Raw genomic sequence first — 16,064 nt, 5'->3', positions numbered from 1 at the left:
CCCAGAAATCTGCATTTCCTCAGTCCCTTCAGGGTATGCTAATGTGTAGGGAAGTCTGGGGTACGCAAGGAGAAGCAGGACAGCAGCCAGTTGTGGGTTCATAACAGAGTTGGCAAGCTTTTGCTGGACAGGACCAGACAGTAAAGATTTTAGGCTTTGTGTACAAAGAGGAAAATTGAGGATACATGCTAAACATAACCACTTATAAAAACAGGTGGTGGAGGGGGCTGGACTTGGCCCATTTTAGTTTGACCTTAACCTGCCCACTCATGGTTTAGAAAGTTAACCACGTTAACTGGTGTGGGTGCAAGTGAAGACAGGGACATGAATGTCACACCTAGGGAAGCAACGGAAAGGTCTCAAGGGCCATAAAGCCCTAAGAGGGGCAGAGAAGGCTGAGAAATATGTCAGTGGAAGGAAGGACAGCGCTGGTCAAGAGCTTGGCAGGAAGGGTGGGGGCAGAGGAAGGAGGTAGCAACTTGTGGCTTGAGCACTTGAGTGGATGGGGATATCACTAGCTTACTATAGTAGCCTATGTAATAATTCATAAATGAGCTGTGTAATAACCCATATATAAACATAGTCAAGTGCTGAGCAGAGGCCCCATGGATTGAGAACTGGAAGGAAGCCATTGTATTTGGCCCTATGAGGTAATTAATGACCTTTGTGGGAATAGTTTTTGGAAAGAAGTGAGAGCCAGATGTTGGTGGGTTCAAGAGGAACAGGCAGAGAAGAAATGGAACAGGTCAACCCAATGGGTCTCCCAAGTTCTGGCCTGGTGAGTCCGGCTCCTGTTTCCTTTGGCAGATAGTCACATGAGCCAACAGAAACCACACGATGTGGTCAGTGCTCTATTAAAGGCAGCTGCAAAGAAGTCCAATGAGGTAAATTACAGAACTGTGGATACTATTGTAAAATGCCACTGCCTTTAATCCTGAGCTTCCCAGCAACCATGGTAAAGAGGAAAACATGTTCCTATTGTCCAATATGTTATTCCTAAACTTCCATCGTTCTTGAACAACTGTAACATTTTTGCCTTTCCTGTGGTTCTAGCAAAATTGTTACTTACTTGACATTTTAAAAAATCAATACAATTATTAAATTTAATTTAAAAATCTTAACTTGATATTTTTGTAAACGGAAAACCACCATCACTAACCACAAATAGAGGATAATGACACAGATAAGTACATATCATTAAAATTAAGAATTCTTGTCTGTTAATATCACTAAAATAAGTAAAATTAGTCTATAGGCTACTTACAATATGCCAGTTACATAGTGGAATAATAAAATAATGCATATAAGGTCAATTGAAGACCATCTTATTTCCTGGCATAAAATTCAAGGAAACATTTATTGCAAAAGACACAAATTCCAATCAAATGGATGTTTCTTATGAACCCCTATAAAAGTTAAGGACATAAGATTTAATCTTAACACACTGAATACTTTTCTGTGGGCAGCTAAGAGAACAGCAGACAATTATGTTTCTTCTGATGATCTAACCCAGGAGTCTGCAAACTTTTTCTGTTAAAGGGCCAGATATTAAGTAATTTATCCTTTGCAGGCCATATGGTCTTAGTTGCAACAACTCTATTCTGACTATATCGGGAAAGCAGCCACAGGCAATACATAAACAAATGGGTAGGGCTTTCTTTTTTTCTGAGATGGAGTCTCACTCTTGTCATCCAGGCTGGAGTGCAGTGGTGTGATCTCGGCTCACTGCAACCTCTGTCTCCCGGGTTCAAATGATTCTCCTGCCTCAGCCTCCTGAGTAGCTAGGATTACAGCTGCCCACCACCACACCTGGCTAATTTTTGTATTTTTAGTAGAGACGGGGTTTCACCATGTTGGCCAGGTTGGTCTCAAACTCCTGACCTCAGATGATCCGCCCATCTCTGCCTCCCAAAGTGCTGAGATTACAGGTGTGAGCCACCGCACCTGGCCTGTGTTTCAATAAAACTTAATTTATGGACGATGACATTGGAATTTCATATAATTTTCACAGTACAAAATATTATTCTCTTTTGATATTTTCAACCATTTAATAATGTAAAAACCAGCTTTAGCTCATGGACTTTGCACAAACAGGTAGTGGGCTGCCTTTGGCCCCTGGGCCAGATTTTACTGAATCCTCAGTCAGGACTCAGAGAAGCTAGTGGAATGGAGAATGAATGTGTTCTTAACACTGTTCTCCTCTCTCCATCCCCAGTGCTGAAGGGCTTATACAGACTGGTGGCAAGGCCATACAAGCGATTGGCAGCAGAGTTAGGACTAGAACTCAGAATTTTCTTTTTTGGATTCTGTGCTCTTCCCTGTCTAGATGCTGTCTCCCAGGTAGAGGAAGCCTTTACTCTGTGCCTGGCTGATGTAGATAGAACCTCACTTAATCTCTTTGTAAATAGAACCTCACTTAATCTCCTGGCATCCTTTGTGTGGCATATGATCCCATTTTGCAGATGAGGAAACAGAGGTTTAAAGAGGTTAGGAATCAAAAACTTGCTAAGTCATGGAGCCAGAATTTATACCCAGATCTGTCTGATTGCAGAGACTTACTGTCTGCATTATAATTGTGTAGTCCCTTCCTGTTTCTTTGGGCACTTGGTCACATTGGAACAATGACTGCTAAGGAATTGCCTTGGCCAGGCATGGTGCCTCATGCCTGTAATCTCAGCACTTTTGAGAGGCTGAGGCAGGAAGACTGCTTGAGCCCAGGAGTTTAAGACCAGCCTAGGCAACATAGCAAGACCCCTGTCTCTCTCCATACACGCACACATAAAATTAGCTGGGCGTGGTGGCATGTACCTGTGGTGCCAACTATTCAGGAGGCTGAGGTGGGAGGATCGCTGGAGCCCGGAGTGAACCACTGCACTCCAGTCTGGGTGACAGAACAAGACCTTGTCTCAAAAAAAAAAAAAAAAAAAAAAAAAAAGAATTGCCTTGACTTTGATGATGACTCTTTTGCCAGTCTTCTTCCTCTTACCCAGCTGAGCTCATCCCCCACAAGACTGCTTTTTATAAGTGAATGGCTTGTGGGAGAAGAAAGCATAGCCCCTACTTTTCAGAAGCAGATGGGCTCTGTGAAAGATGAGGAGAGGGCAGGGAACACACAAGGGAAGAAAGGCACTGCTTTTCCCCTGGATTCCATTTTTTTTTTTTTTGAAACGGAGCCTCGCTCTGTTGCCCAGGCTGGAGTGCAGTGGTGCAGTCTTGGCTCACTGCAACCTCTGCCTCCCAGGTTCAAGCAATTCTCTGCCTCAGCCTCCTGAGTAGCTGGGATTGCAGGCACCCGCCACCACACCTGGCTAATTTTTGTATTTTTAGTGGAGACGGGGTTTGACCATCTTGGCCAGGCTGGTCTTGAACTCCTGACCTCGTGATCCACTTGCCTTGGCCTCCCAAAATGCTGGGATTACAGGCATGAGCCACAGCACCTGTCCTGGATTCCTTTTTAAAAAGATGATTTTATTGAGGTATAATTGACATACAAAAATAACACATTTAAAATGTACAATTTGACAAGTTTTGACATATTTAAACACCACAATCTAGATAATAAACATATGCATTGTCACTCCCTAGTGCCCCTTTGTAATCACTCCTCACCCCTTCCCCTCCTCACTCCATCTCCTGGCAACTGTTCATCTGCTTCTCATCACTAAATACTAGTTTGCCTTTTCCAGAATTTTTTGATCATTGAAATCATACCATACATATTCTTTTTTGTCTTATTCTTTCATCCAGCATAATTACTTTGTGATTCATCTTAGTATGCATCAATAACCAATTCCTTTTCATTGCTGTGTAGTATTCCACTATATGGATATACCAAATGTTTATCAATTCACCTGTTGATGACATTTGGGGTTTTTCCAGTTTTTGGTTATTACAAATAAAGTGTCTATGAGCATTCACATATACATTTTTGTATTAACACATGTTTTTATTTCTTTTGTGCAAATATCTAGGAGTAGAATGGCTGGATCATATATCAAGTTTTTTTTTTTTGTTTTTTATTTTAGAAAGTGCCAAACTCTTTTTCAAACTGGTTCTACCATTATATATGCCCACCAACAGTGTGTGGGAGTTCTACTTGTTCCACACTTGTTCCACATTTTTGTGAACATTTGATGTGGTCAGCCCTTCACATTTAGATATTCTAATACATATGTGGCTTTAACTAGCATTTTCTGATGACTGATAATGTTAAGCATCTTCTCATGTGTGTATTTGCCATTTTTATATCTTCTTTACTGAAACATCTGTTCAAATCTTTTGCCCATTTGAAAAATTGTGTTGTTTTCTTTTTATTGAGTTTTGAAAGGTCTTTGTTCTAGATACGTATCCTTTTTTTAATCTGTGGTTTTCTTTTTAATTATCTTAAGCTTATGATCACACATAATTTTAAAATTTGTGTGTATCTCCTCTACTTTAATCCTTTTAAGTTGGCAAAAGCACCATTCCCAATCACAAATATACAGCAGTTCTACAGTTTTATGTTTCTGAATGGGTGCAGTGGCTCACGCCTGTAATCTCAGCACTTTGGGAGGCCGAGGTGGGTGGATCACCTGAGGTCGGGAATTCAAGACCAGCCTGACCAACCTGGAGAAACCCCATCTCTACTAAAAATACAAAATTAGCTTGGCATGGTGGCATATGCTTGTAATTCCAGCTATTCAGGAGTCTGAGGCAGGAGAATAGTTTGAATCCAGGAGGTGGAGGTTGCGGTGAGCCGAGGTCGTGCCATTGCACTCCAGCCTGGGCAGCAAGAGCAAAACTCTGTCTCAAAAACAAAAAAAACAAATAAAAAACCCCCCGACAATCCTAAATTATAACTTAGTTTGACTTAGATTGTAAAAAATTAAAGAGTGAAGTTTCCTTTCCACACTACCTACAGAGGGATCCATACGGCGTTGTTCTGGATTCCCGTCGTAACTTAAAGGGAAACTTTCACAATGTCCGGAGCCCTTGATGTCCTGCAGATGAAGGAGGAGGATGTCCTTAAGTTCCTTGCAGCAGGAACCCACTTAGGTAGCACCAATCTTGACTTCCAGATGGAACAGTACATCTATAAAAGGAAAAGTGATGGCATCTATATCATAAATCTGAAGAGGACCTGGGAGAAGCTTCTGCTGGCAGCTCGTGCTATTGTTGCCATTGAAAACCCTGCTGATGTCAGTGTTATATCCTCCAGGAATACTGGCCAGAGGGTTGTGCTGAAGTTTGCTGCTGGCACTGGAGCCACTCCAATTGCTGGCCGCTTCACTCCTGGAACCTTCACTAACGAGATCCAGGCAGCCTTCCGGGAGCCACGGCTTCTTGTGGTTACCGATCCCAGGGCTGACCACCAGCCTCTCACAGAGGCATCTTAAGTTAACCTACCTACCATTGCTCTGTGTAACACAGATTCTCCTCTGCGCTATGTGGACATTGCCATCCCATGCAACAGCAAGGGAGCTCACTCAGTGGGTTTGATGTGGTGGATGCTGGCTCGGGAAGTTCTGCGCATGCGTGGCACTGTTTCCCGTGAACACCCATGGGAGGTCATGCCTGATCTCTCTACTTCTACAGAGATCCTGAAGAGATTGAAAAAGAAGAGCACGCTGCTGCTGAAAAGGCAGTGACCGAGGAGGAATTTCAGGGTGAATGGCCTGCTCCAGCTCCTGAGTTCACTGCTACTCAGCCTGAGGTTGCAGACTGGTCTGAAGGTGTGCAGGTGCCCTCTGTGCCTATTCAGCAGTTCCCTACTGAAGACTGGGGCACTCAGCCTGCCATGGAAGACTGGTCTGCAGCTCCCACTGCTCAGGCCACTGAATGGGTAGGAGCAACCACTGAATGGTCTTAAGCTGTTCTTGCATAGGCTCTTAAGCAACATGGAAAAATGGTTAATGGAAAATAAACATCAGTTTCTAAAAAAAAAAAAAAAAAAGTGAAGTTTAACTTGCTACTATTTTAAAAGCATGTGACCTTGTAGAGCATCTATAAAATGTGAGAAGTGTTAAATAATCTTTGATATTACACATAAACCACACTTAAATGCCTTTCAATAAGTAAAAAGAACCATTTTAAATACAGAGAATTCTAATTAGATTGGCACAGTTAAGGCCAAAAATATAAAGTAGACATTGCTCCCTTATTTATCTTCAACCCTTGCCTTTAAGAGGCAAATGAACACAAAACACAGGTGAATCTTGCTTGGTTCTGAGACAGTGAAGGAATTTCCCCAGTATTTAAATATATTCACATAACCAGTTATATAAATCTAAATATAAAACCAATCTCCAGTAAGTTTTAAGATGGCATTCAACATCTTTGTGAAAAGTTGAACACTACTAATGAAGTCTAATCATATCTTTAGAAGGGGTAAACAGTGATAGCATTTACTGAATTGGAATTACTATTAAAATTCAAAAACTGAACATACTCATTTAACCACAAGCCAGCCTTAGTTTTAAGTCAGGACTGCCCAACAGAATATTCTGTCAGTCATTCATGATCTGAATTCTGGTGTATGAGATCTATTATAGTCCACATAAAAAAGTCATGAAACATTTCTGTTTTGTAATTAATAAGGCAGTGACCCATTATTACTCAATAGTAGCCTTTTTGAGATAAGCTATCAAGTCTGCCCTTTCTGTCTTCTTCTTAATGCCGGCAAAGATCATTTTTGTTCCAGAGATGTGCTTCTTGGGAGTCTCCAAATACTCCATCAGGGTATCCTCTCCCCACGTGATGCCTTTGTTCTTACTGGCATCTGTGTAAGAGAATACAGCAGCCTGACCTGTCTTCCGCCCGAAGAGACCATGGAGATTAGGCCTAGTCTTGTGCTGGCCTCACTTTTCCACAGTGTGGCACTGGGCACACTTCTGAACAAAAATCTTGCCTTTCTCAGCATCACCTATATTTAATTCTCTGTTTCATCGCTGGGGCAACAAAGGTTCCCGTTCTGAAGCCGGACGTCCCACTCTCTAGATACATATCTTTTATCAGATATTAAGATCACAAATATTTTTTCCCAGCATGTGGCTTGCCTCTTCACTCTCTTAAACGACTTTCATATGTAACTAACCTGCATATTGTGCACATGTACCCTAAAACTGAAAGTATAATAATTAAAAAAAAAAAAAAAAGACTTTCAAAGACCAGAATTTTTTTTTTTTTTTTTTTTTTTTTGAGACGGAGTCTCGCTCTCTTGCCCAGGCTGGATGCAGTGGCGCGATCTGGGCTCACTGCAGGCTCCGCCTCCCAGGTTCATGCCATTCTCCTGCCTCACCCTCCTGAGTAGCTGGGACCACAGGTGCCCGCCACTACTCCCGGTTAATTTTTTGTATTTTTTAGTAGAGACGGCGTTTCACCGTGTTCGCCAGGATGGTCTCGATCTCCTGACCTCGTGATCCACCCACCTCGGCCTCCCAAAGTGCTGGGATTATAGGCGTGAGCCATGGCACCCAGCCCAGAAGTTTTAAATTTTGACAGATTGCAACATAATCTTTTATGGATTGTGCTTTTAATGTCTTACCTAAAAAATCTTTGCCTAACCCAAGATCACAAAAGTTTTTCACTTATGCATTCTTTTAAAGTTTTATAGATTTAGGTTTAACATTTCATTCTATGATCAATTTTGAGTTTGTTTTTGTATATGGTGTAAGGTATTTGTCGAAGTTCAACTTTTTCCATATGAATATTCAGTTGTTCCAGCAGCATTTGTTGAAAAGACTATACTCTTTCCGCTGAGTTGCCTTTACATCTTTTTCAAAAATCAGCTGATCATGTGTGTGGGTCTATTTCTGGATTCTCTATTCTACTTCGCAAATTTATTTGTCTGTATTGATGCCAATCTCATACTATTCTGATTACTGTAGCTTTATGATGAGCTATGAGATCAGGCTGTGTTAGTCCTCCAACTTTGTTCTGAAAGATTCCTCCAACCTTCCCTCTCCTCAGAAAACAAAGCTAGAGTTGATGTGAAGAGTTCTGGTTTTCCTTTTTTTTTTTTGAGACGGAGTCTCACTCTGTCGCTCAGGCTGGAGTGCAGTGGCACGATCTCGGCTCACTGGAAGCTCCGCATCTTGGGTTCAAGCAATACTGTGCCTCAGTCTCCCGAGTAGCTGGGATTACAGGCGCCTGCCACCACAGGTGGCTAATTTTTTGTATTTTTAGTAGAGACGGGGTTTCACCATCTTGGCCAGGATGGTCTTGAACTCCTGACCGCGTGATCCACCTGCCTCAGCCTCCCAAAGTGCTGGGATTACAGGCATGAGCCACTGTGCCCGGCTTGGTCTTCCTTCTTTGCTTGGGCATTGAGTTGAGAGATTTTTTTAGGAGCAATCTTCCTCCATCCTCGACCATCTCTGCTAAGCTCCACTGGCTGTATTGGAGACACCTGAAACTCTAAGTTCTTGCCATACCACAGTCTCAGTCTATCTGAATGAAGTGGCCATGTCTTGTGCCTTGAGACCAAGGATCAGTTTCCAAGGAAAAGAAGACAAGTATACAGTGATCACAAGAGGGGCCCAGGAGGTAGCCTGGCGCATGGCTGCCCTGTTCCGTGTTGGAATGTAGGAAGCTGACTCAATTAGAATCTCTTTTGTGGAGTAAAAATGTGAGATAAAGACAGAATGAGGTCAGATGGCCATTTCTGAGAGGAAGCTGGATAGCCTGGTTATTTGAACTGTTCTGTCTGAAACATGCTGTGGTTCCCATTCTTTTCTCCCCAAATCTGCTCTTTGCCCAGAGGCCTCTGTTAAAGCCACCATCATACTTTTGCTGTACGAGCCAGAGTCATCGTGGACACCTCTTACTCCTCCACTCCCATCACCAAGTTGGTCCCCAAGTGCTATCACTTCAACCTTCTAACTTTCTCCCCAACCCATCCTCTTCTCTCTGTCTCCTTGGTAACCACCTGGCCTACCTGCTATTATCTTGCCCATGAATGACTTCAATGGCACCAACTGGTCTCTCAGCTTCCTCTCCTTTTACCACATGGCTCTCAGAGGAAATTTTTTTAATTAAACTTTTTATTTTGAGATAATTGTAGATTCACATGCAGTTGTGAGAAATGATACAAAGAGCTCCCATGTACCCTTCACCCTGTTTCCCTCAATAGTAATGTCTTGCAAAACTACAGTATAATATCACTGCCAGGATATCAACATGGATAAAATAAAAAACAGTTCTGGTGCCACATTGGTCCTTTGTTGTATGAGTTTTCTAGGCCTGCTGTAAGAAATGACCATAAACGTGGTGGCTTAAAACAATAGACATTTATTCTCACCGTTTTGGAAGCCAGAAGTCTGAAATCAAAGTGTTGGCAGGGCCATCCTCTCTCTGAAGGCTCTCGGGGAGAACCTTTCCTATCCCTTCCAGCTTTGGGTGGCTCCCGGCATTCCTTTGTTCATACCAGCATAACTCCAATCTCTGCCGGCATCTTCACCTCCTTTCTTCTCCCTGTCTCTCTGTGCATGTTCCCTTCTCTTTCTATAAGGATATCAGTCATTGGATTTAGGGCTCATCTTAATCTAGAAAGATCTCATCTTGAGATCCTTGTGTTAACTACATCTGCAAGCAAGCTCATATCTGAGGTTCTAGGTGGACGTGAATTTTGGGAGGATACTATTCAACCCATGACACTAGTACATTTGTTGGCCCGGGCTGCCATAACAAAATACCACAGACTGAGTGTCTTAAACAGTAGATATTTATTTCTCATAGTTCTGGAGGCTAGGAGTTCAAGTTCAAGGTGTTGGCTAATTCAGTTCCTGGTGAGGACCCTTTTCTGGCTTGCAGATGGCCACCTTCTCGCTGTGTTCTCACATGATGGAGAGGGAGAACGCTGGTGTGCCTCTTTAATAAAGGCAACAGCCCCATTGGATTAGGGCCCCACTATTATGACCCCTTTTAACCTTTGTCACCTGCTCACAGACCCTGTCTCCAATAGAGTCATATTGGGGGTTAGGGCTTCTGCATATGAATTTCGGGGGTTGGGGGCACAAGCATTCAGTCCATAACAACTCATGCTGCCCTTTTATAGCCAAACTCTTCTCCTTCTATCTCACCCCATCTTTGACCCCGGCAACCACTAATCTGTTCTCCATTTCTGTAATTTTGTCACTTCAAGAATGTTATATAAATGGAATCATACGGTATGGAATCTTTGGGGACTGGCTTTTTTTTACTAGCATAATTCCCAGAGGGATCTTTTTAAGATGCAAATCTGAGCACGTCACACCTCTGCTTCCAACCCTTTATTGCCCCTTGCTGTCCCTCTGCCCGGACCACACCCCCTCACCCAGCCCCTCACTCTTCCTCCTCTAGTCTCAGGTTAATGTCACCGAGGCTTCCTCTAGACATGCCGAAGACCACTGTCTTGTCCTCTCCCTTTCTAATGCCTGTAGTATTGGTAAATAGTTACTCAGTGTTGTCTTACTTTCCAGGAGGGAACCTGTCTTTCTTGTTCAGATTTTAATTCCTAGAGCTGAACGCTTGGTGTATAAAAGATATTTAATGAATGTGTGAATGAATACATGAATCAATAATGTAAGGTATCTAGCGTAGAAAATTATACCTAGGAGGTGCTCATGGTATGGCTAATGGAAGGATGGAAGGAAAGAAGGAAGGAAGACAGAAAGGGAGGCAGGGAGAGAGGGAGGGAAAGAGAAAGGTAGACATCTCCTGTATTCTGTAGCTTTAGAAACTCTGAGACTCAGAATAATAATATGGCCACAGAGATGCCACCCAAGCTGCACTCTGTGAACTTTCCATGAACTCACCACAGAACATTCTATTGGACAGCATTAATCTAGAGGGAATCATTGCTCTCCCATTCTCAGTTCACATGCTTGATGGTGTTGACTGCCCAAAGATGCATGGATGAACATGTGACCTGCAACTTGCCAATCAGGCCATTGCATGTGACTCAAGTCACAATCAGAACAAACGTTGGGACTTTTGCTTACAGGACCACAAAAAGACATTCTCTTTCCACTGATATGAACTGGGGTAGGGAGGTGGGGGAATTTAGGCTGGAGCTCTTGGCAGCCATTTTGTTCTGATACAGAACCAGAGAATGAAGCTGATAAAGAGGAAAGTGGAGCTGAGAATTAGGTCTCGATGATACTTCTCGAATCTTCAGATTGAAATTGTGCCTGAGGAGAGACAGTTAAATTCAGTGCACCAAATAAATTCCTTTTTTGTTTAAGACTTTTTTTTTCCTACTTGAACTGACAGAACACTGATTAAACACACAGAGTAACCATTGTCAGTCACTTCCTCTTTTACCCTCAGGTTCCCCGTCTGAGAAGAGAGGAGGTTGAAATAAGTAGCTCACTTTAGTTTTTTTTTTTTTTTTGAGACAGAGTGTCACTCTGTCACCCAGGCTGGAGTGCAGTGGCGCGATCTCGGCTCATTGCAACCTCCGCCTCCCAGGTTCAAGCGATTCTTCTGCCTCCTGAGTAGCCGGGACTACAGGCATGGGCCACAACGTGCAGCTAATTTTTGTATTTTTAGTAGAGATGGGGTTTCACCATGTTGGCCAGGCTGGTCTCAAACTCCTGACCTCGTGACCCACCAGCCTCTGCCTCCCAAAGTGCTGGGATTACAGGCGTGAGCCACCGCGCTCGGCTTACTTTAGTTCTTCAAACATATATTGAGTGTGCATTGCCGGGTATTTGTGCTTCGTACAGAATGGTGAATTAGATCCTGTCCTTCCCCTGTAAGAATTCACGAGTATAAACCTAATAGTAGTAAGCCATGAGAATTGCTTATGATTGACATGGAACCACAGAGGACATGCTTCATTCAGCCTTGGAGAAGAATTTACTGAGAAGGTCTCATGAAGCCTGGGTTTTGAAAAATGTAGGGTTTTTCCTAACAGAAAAATCAAGGGAAGGCATTTTAGTTAAGAAGAAAGTATGAGCAAAACTCCAAATTAAGAAAGCTCATGATCTGCTTGGAAAATAGTAGTTCATTATTCTCAGAGCTGACATTATAAGAGTAGAAAGGATGGGCTACACCCTAGGAGAGGCTGGTGGGGCCTGGGTGCCATGGCCGTGCTTAAATGCCATGCTGGGGACTTTAGGCTTTCTCCTGTAGGAGAAATGCAAGCGGGGTAGTATGATAATCAGACTTGCATTTGGAAAGATTACCCTTGTGACCAAGGAAGACAGATTGTGGGTGGAGAGAGACTGGAGGCAGAGTGGCTGGTTAGGAAGTTATTGCAATTGTTGCAGTGAACAATGACACAACTAAACTGTGCATTCCAGAGGAATTTGCAAAGTATTAGGTGCAGAATGGTAGATGCTCAAAACGTGTTTGTGGAATAAACATTGATGAGTGATGGGGAGCATGTTATGGAAGAGGATGTCTTGATCATCTGAAGGTCATGAGTAGGGTGATGGATGGAGAGGGTAAAGAAGGGAATTGGAGGTGTCAAAGCCCACAGAGTCCAAATTAGGACACCACTGATATTTGCAAGTGCACTTCTAGTAGAGTGGAAGGGTGGGGATCTGAAGCAGTGCACTGGTTAGCAATGACAGCCAATGCAGTGGCTCTTGAAGGAGGGTGGGTGTTAGGAGGAGGAGAGAGGGCAGTAGAGGGAGTAGAAGAAAGTGGAGTGGTACAGCTGTTTCTTATCTTCCAAGCCCCTGTTCTCTCACTTCTTACCTCCTAACAGAACCCCAGTTTTGTTAAGGTTTTTGTCCCACTCCAATGAAACCTTTTTGACTCAGAGTTGCCGGGATGGATGCTGATTAAGCCAATCTCAGCAATTCTATGCCTCTTTGCCATTGATTGGCTTAGGAACACTGGCTTAGGTCCATCAGTGCGGGGTGTTCCCCTGGCCACTGATTTATTGTCCAGGAATGGGCACTTGACTTCATGGTCCAATCAGACTGATCGAGGGAACAGTTTTTCTGAATAAGGAAATGTGTGGCCGTGATGCTGCTGGCCACCGTATAACCATCACGAGGGAAGCCATGTGAGGACAGAATGCTGACCCTGCTCCTGACAGCCACTGGAGACTGCCTGAGACCCAGGCTTCTCACTAATGAGACAATACAGTTTATGATTGTTTAAAGCATTTTGGTTGGGTTTTTTGTTACATGCAGCTGTGGATTTTATTTTAGGGATGATGGATACTCAGGGTTAAGGGGGGAGATTCCAGAGAAGAGAAAGAGATTAAAGACACAAAATGGACAAAGAGGAGAAACGGGAGAGTTGATGGATCCAATTCCAAAAAGTGGGAGGCTGCGTGTGCTGGCTCATGCCTGTAATCCCAGCACTTTGGGAGGCCAAGGTGGCTGGATCACTTGAGGTCAGGAGTTCGAGATCAGCTGGCCAGCATGGCAAAACCCTGTCTCTACTAAAAATAAAAAAATTAGCCGGGCATGGTGTCAGGCACCTGTAATTCTAGCTACTCAGGAGGCTGAGGCAGGAGAGGCAGAGGTTGCAGTGAGCTGAGATCGCACCACTGCACTCCAGCCTGGGCAACAGAGCTATATATATATAGATATATAGATATATATATAGCTATTGCTACATATTAATAGATATATATATAGCTATTGCTATATATTAAATAGCAGTAAATATACAATACAAATAGCTATTGCTATTTTTTTGTTTTTGAGATGGAGTCTTGCTCTGTTGCCCAGGCTGGAGTGCAGTGGTGTGATCTCGGCTCACTGCAATCTCTGCCTCCCAGGGTCAAGTGATTCTCCTGCCTCAGCCTTCCAATTAGCTGGGATTACCAATGCCCACCACCACACCAGGCTAATTTTTTGTATTTTGAGTAGAGATGGGGTTTCACCATGTCGGCCAGGCTGGTGTCGAAATCCTGACCTCAAGTGACCCTCCCACCTCGGCCTCCCAAAGTGCTGAGATTACGGGTGTGAGCCACTGTGCCTGGCTGCTATTGCTGTTTTTGTTACATATTATTGTTGTTATCATTTTCCTCATCGTGAAGTGGATATCACAGGACGCCAGGAGACAAAACGAGTTCCGGGGTCTCACCCACTCCCTCTTTGTTCCCTTTGAGGTGCAATGCCAAGGGTTGCTGCTCAGGAATGACGGTCTGCAGCCCTGTGTCTGAAGGTGGGTTGTTGAGCTGTCTGAAGGGGGGTCCTGGGAGCTGGACTGGCTCATTCAGTGATGGGTATGTGAGGAAAAGTTTTTTGCACAGCCAAGCTCTTCAAGAACAACCGGGAAACCACTCAGTGTTAGGGCTGGAGAGGAAGGTGGGGAGTGGTTGCTTTGACCCTCTGTGTGTGGGGGAGGGGCAGGACAGGGTTGGGAGCTTGTGGTGTCATCCAGTCACTCCTCTTACCTCGTTTGGGACATGAGGGGCATGATTCTATTTATTCTTTTACAGAAACATAAAAAGATGTGAACATGAATCTAAAGAAAGTGGGGCTTTTAGCAGGAGATGTTTAGATACGCTTTCTCCTTCGTTGCCAATATTCAGCCCATCTCTGGGAAGGTACCCTTAGATCTTAGTGTGACTCTTATCTGCTTCTAGTGAAAAGAGAAAATCATTCCATAGCGGTGTCAGGTGGTCCCAGGCCCAGAATAGGATTCTCCCCAGGGATTTTCCTAAGAGCTTCTCCACCTGAGCACTGTGCCTGCAGAGGTGTGTAACTGTGGGCCACCCTGCTGCCTGGGGAGCACTTGAGGTAGCACAGAAGAGGCTCCAAGGGCCTAGATTTCCTAGAATTCAAAATTCTGAGGATGAGCCCAGGTCATCTGTGAGATGTCAGATGTCCTGCGTTGGGGAGACATTGTACTCCTTTGAATGGACTTCCGATTGAGCAACTCAGCTGCTGGAGGCCACGGAACCACTTGCATGTGGTGGAAGCTACCACAGCTTGAGAATAATCCAGGGTGAAAATAAGGAGCCCTGGGGCACCATGGGAGTTCCTGGTTACTTGGGGTTGAGGCAATGGAAATCCCATTGTCCTAGGAGTTAGGAGACCCGGGTCTGTCCGGAAGAGACCCCAGATAAGCCATTTCACCTTTGTGGGATCTCGGTGATTTTGCTCAGTGGCCAACACACAATAGGTGCTCAGTTATGTTTGCAAAACCTCACTGATCTGTAAATAATGTCTGTCTGCTTATCTAAGAGTTTCGGTGGAATGATATATATGGAAATGCTTAGAAATAAAAAGCACTGTGGAATCTTAAGGTGTTAGCATAGTCATACCGGGGGAAGAAGGAAGGAAGGAACATTTCCTGGGGATCCACCGTGGTGCTGGGGCAGGTATTCCTACACAGTGTTTCTCTGAATTCTTCCAGCAGTTATTCAAACTCAGGATGATTATTCCCATTCCTGCAGGTGGGTCCACTGAGCCTCAAAGGTAAAATAATTCTCTCCAGGTTTCATATCCTGTGAGGGGTCAGAGCTGGGGTTTGAGTCATTCTGCTTTAGGACACGCGGCTATTTCCAAGAGCCTGGCTTCAAGAGGGAGATGATATAGCCATTGGAGATAGAGATCACCCAGGCAGAGATATCAAGAATTCGAAGGCTGCCTGAGGCAGGGTGCGGTAGCTTACACCTATAATCCCAGCACTTTGGGAGACCGAGGTGGGTGGATCACTTGAGGTCAGGAGTTCCAGACCAGTCTGGGCAACATGGTGAAACCCATTTCTACAAAAAAAATTCAAAAATTAGCTGGACATGGTGGCGCATGCCTATAGTCCTAGCTACTTGGGAGGCTGAGTTGGGAGGGTCACCTGAGCCTGGGAGTTTGAGGCTGCAGTGAGCTATCATCACACCACTGCACTCCAGCCTGGGCTACAGAGTGAGACCCTGTCTTAGAAGGGTAAAAAAAAAAAAAAAAAAGAATTCAAAGCTAGGTGTAGGGGTGTGTGCCTATAATCCTAGCTACTCAGGAGGCCAAGGCGGGAGGATTGCTTGAGCCCAGGAGTTTGAGATCTGCGTGGGCAACATAGGAGAGGGTTGGGTACTGTGGTGTGTGCCAGCAATCCCAGCTGTATGGGAGGATCGCTTGAGCCCAGGAGTTCAAGAACAGCCTGTGCAACCTGGAGAGACCTCTTCTCTAAAAAAATGA

The 16,064-nt window shown here is 44.1% G+C and overlaps 2 pseudogenes; one reads left to right on the top strand and one right to left on the bottom strand.

Annotated features, from left to right (window-relative positions):
• Nucleotides 1-4,880: 4,880 nt before the first annotated feature.
• On the top strand, nt 4,881-5,902 carry LOC453057 (small ribosomal subunit protein uS2-like; annotated as a pseudogene).
• A 688-nt stretch (nt 5,903-6,590) lies between these two features.
• LOC107968283 (cytochrome c, somatic-like) lies at nt 6,591-14,346 on the bottom strand (annotated as a pseudogene).
• Nucleotides 14,347-16,064: the final 1,718 nt, after the last annotated feature.

The sequence above is a fragment of the Pan troglodytes genome, chromosome 15, assembly GCF_028858775.2.
Source record: "Pan troglodytes isolate AG18354 chromosome 15, NHGRI_mPanTro3-v2.0_pri, whole genome shotgun sequence".
NCBI classification, from domain to species: domain Eukaryota; kingdom Metazoa; phylum Chordata; class Mammalia; order Primates; family Hominidae; genus Pan; species Pan troglodytes.
Note: the sequence above shows the minus strand (reverse complement) of the source record. Positions and strands in the feature narration are given on the sequence as shown.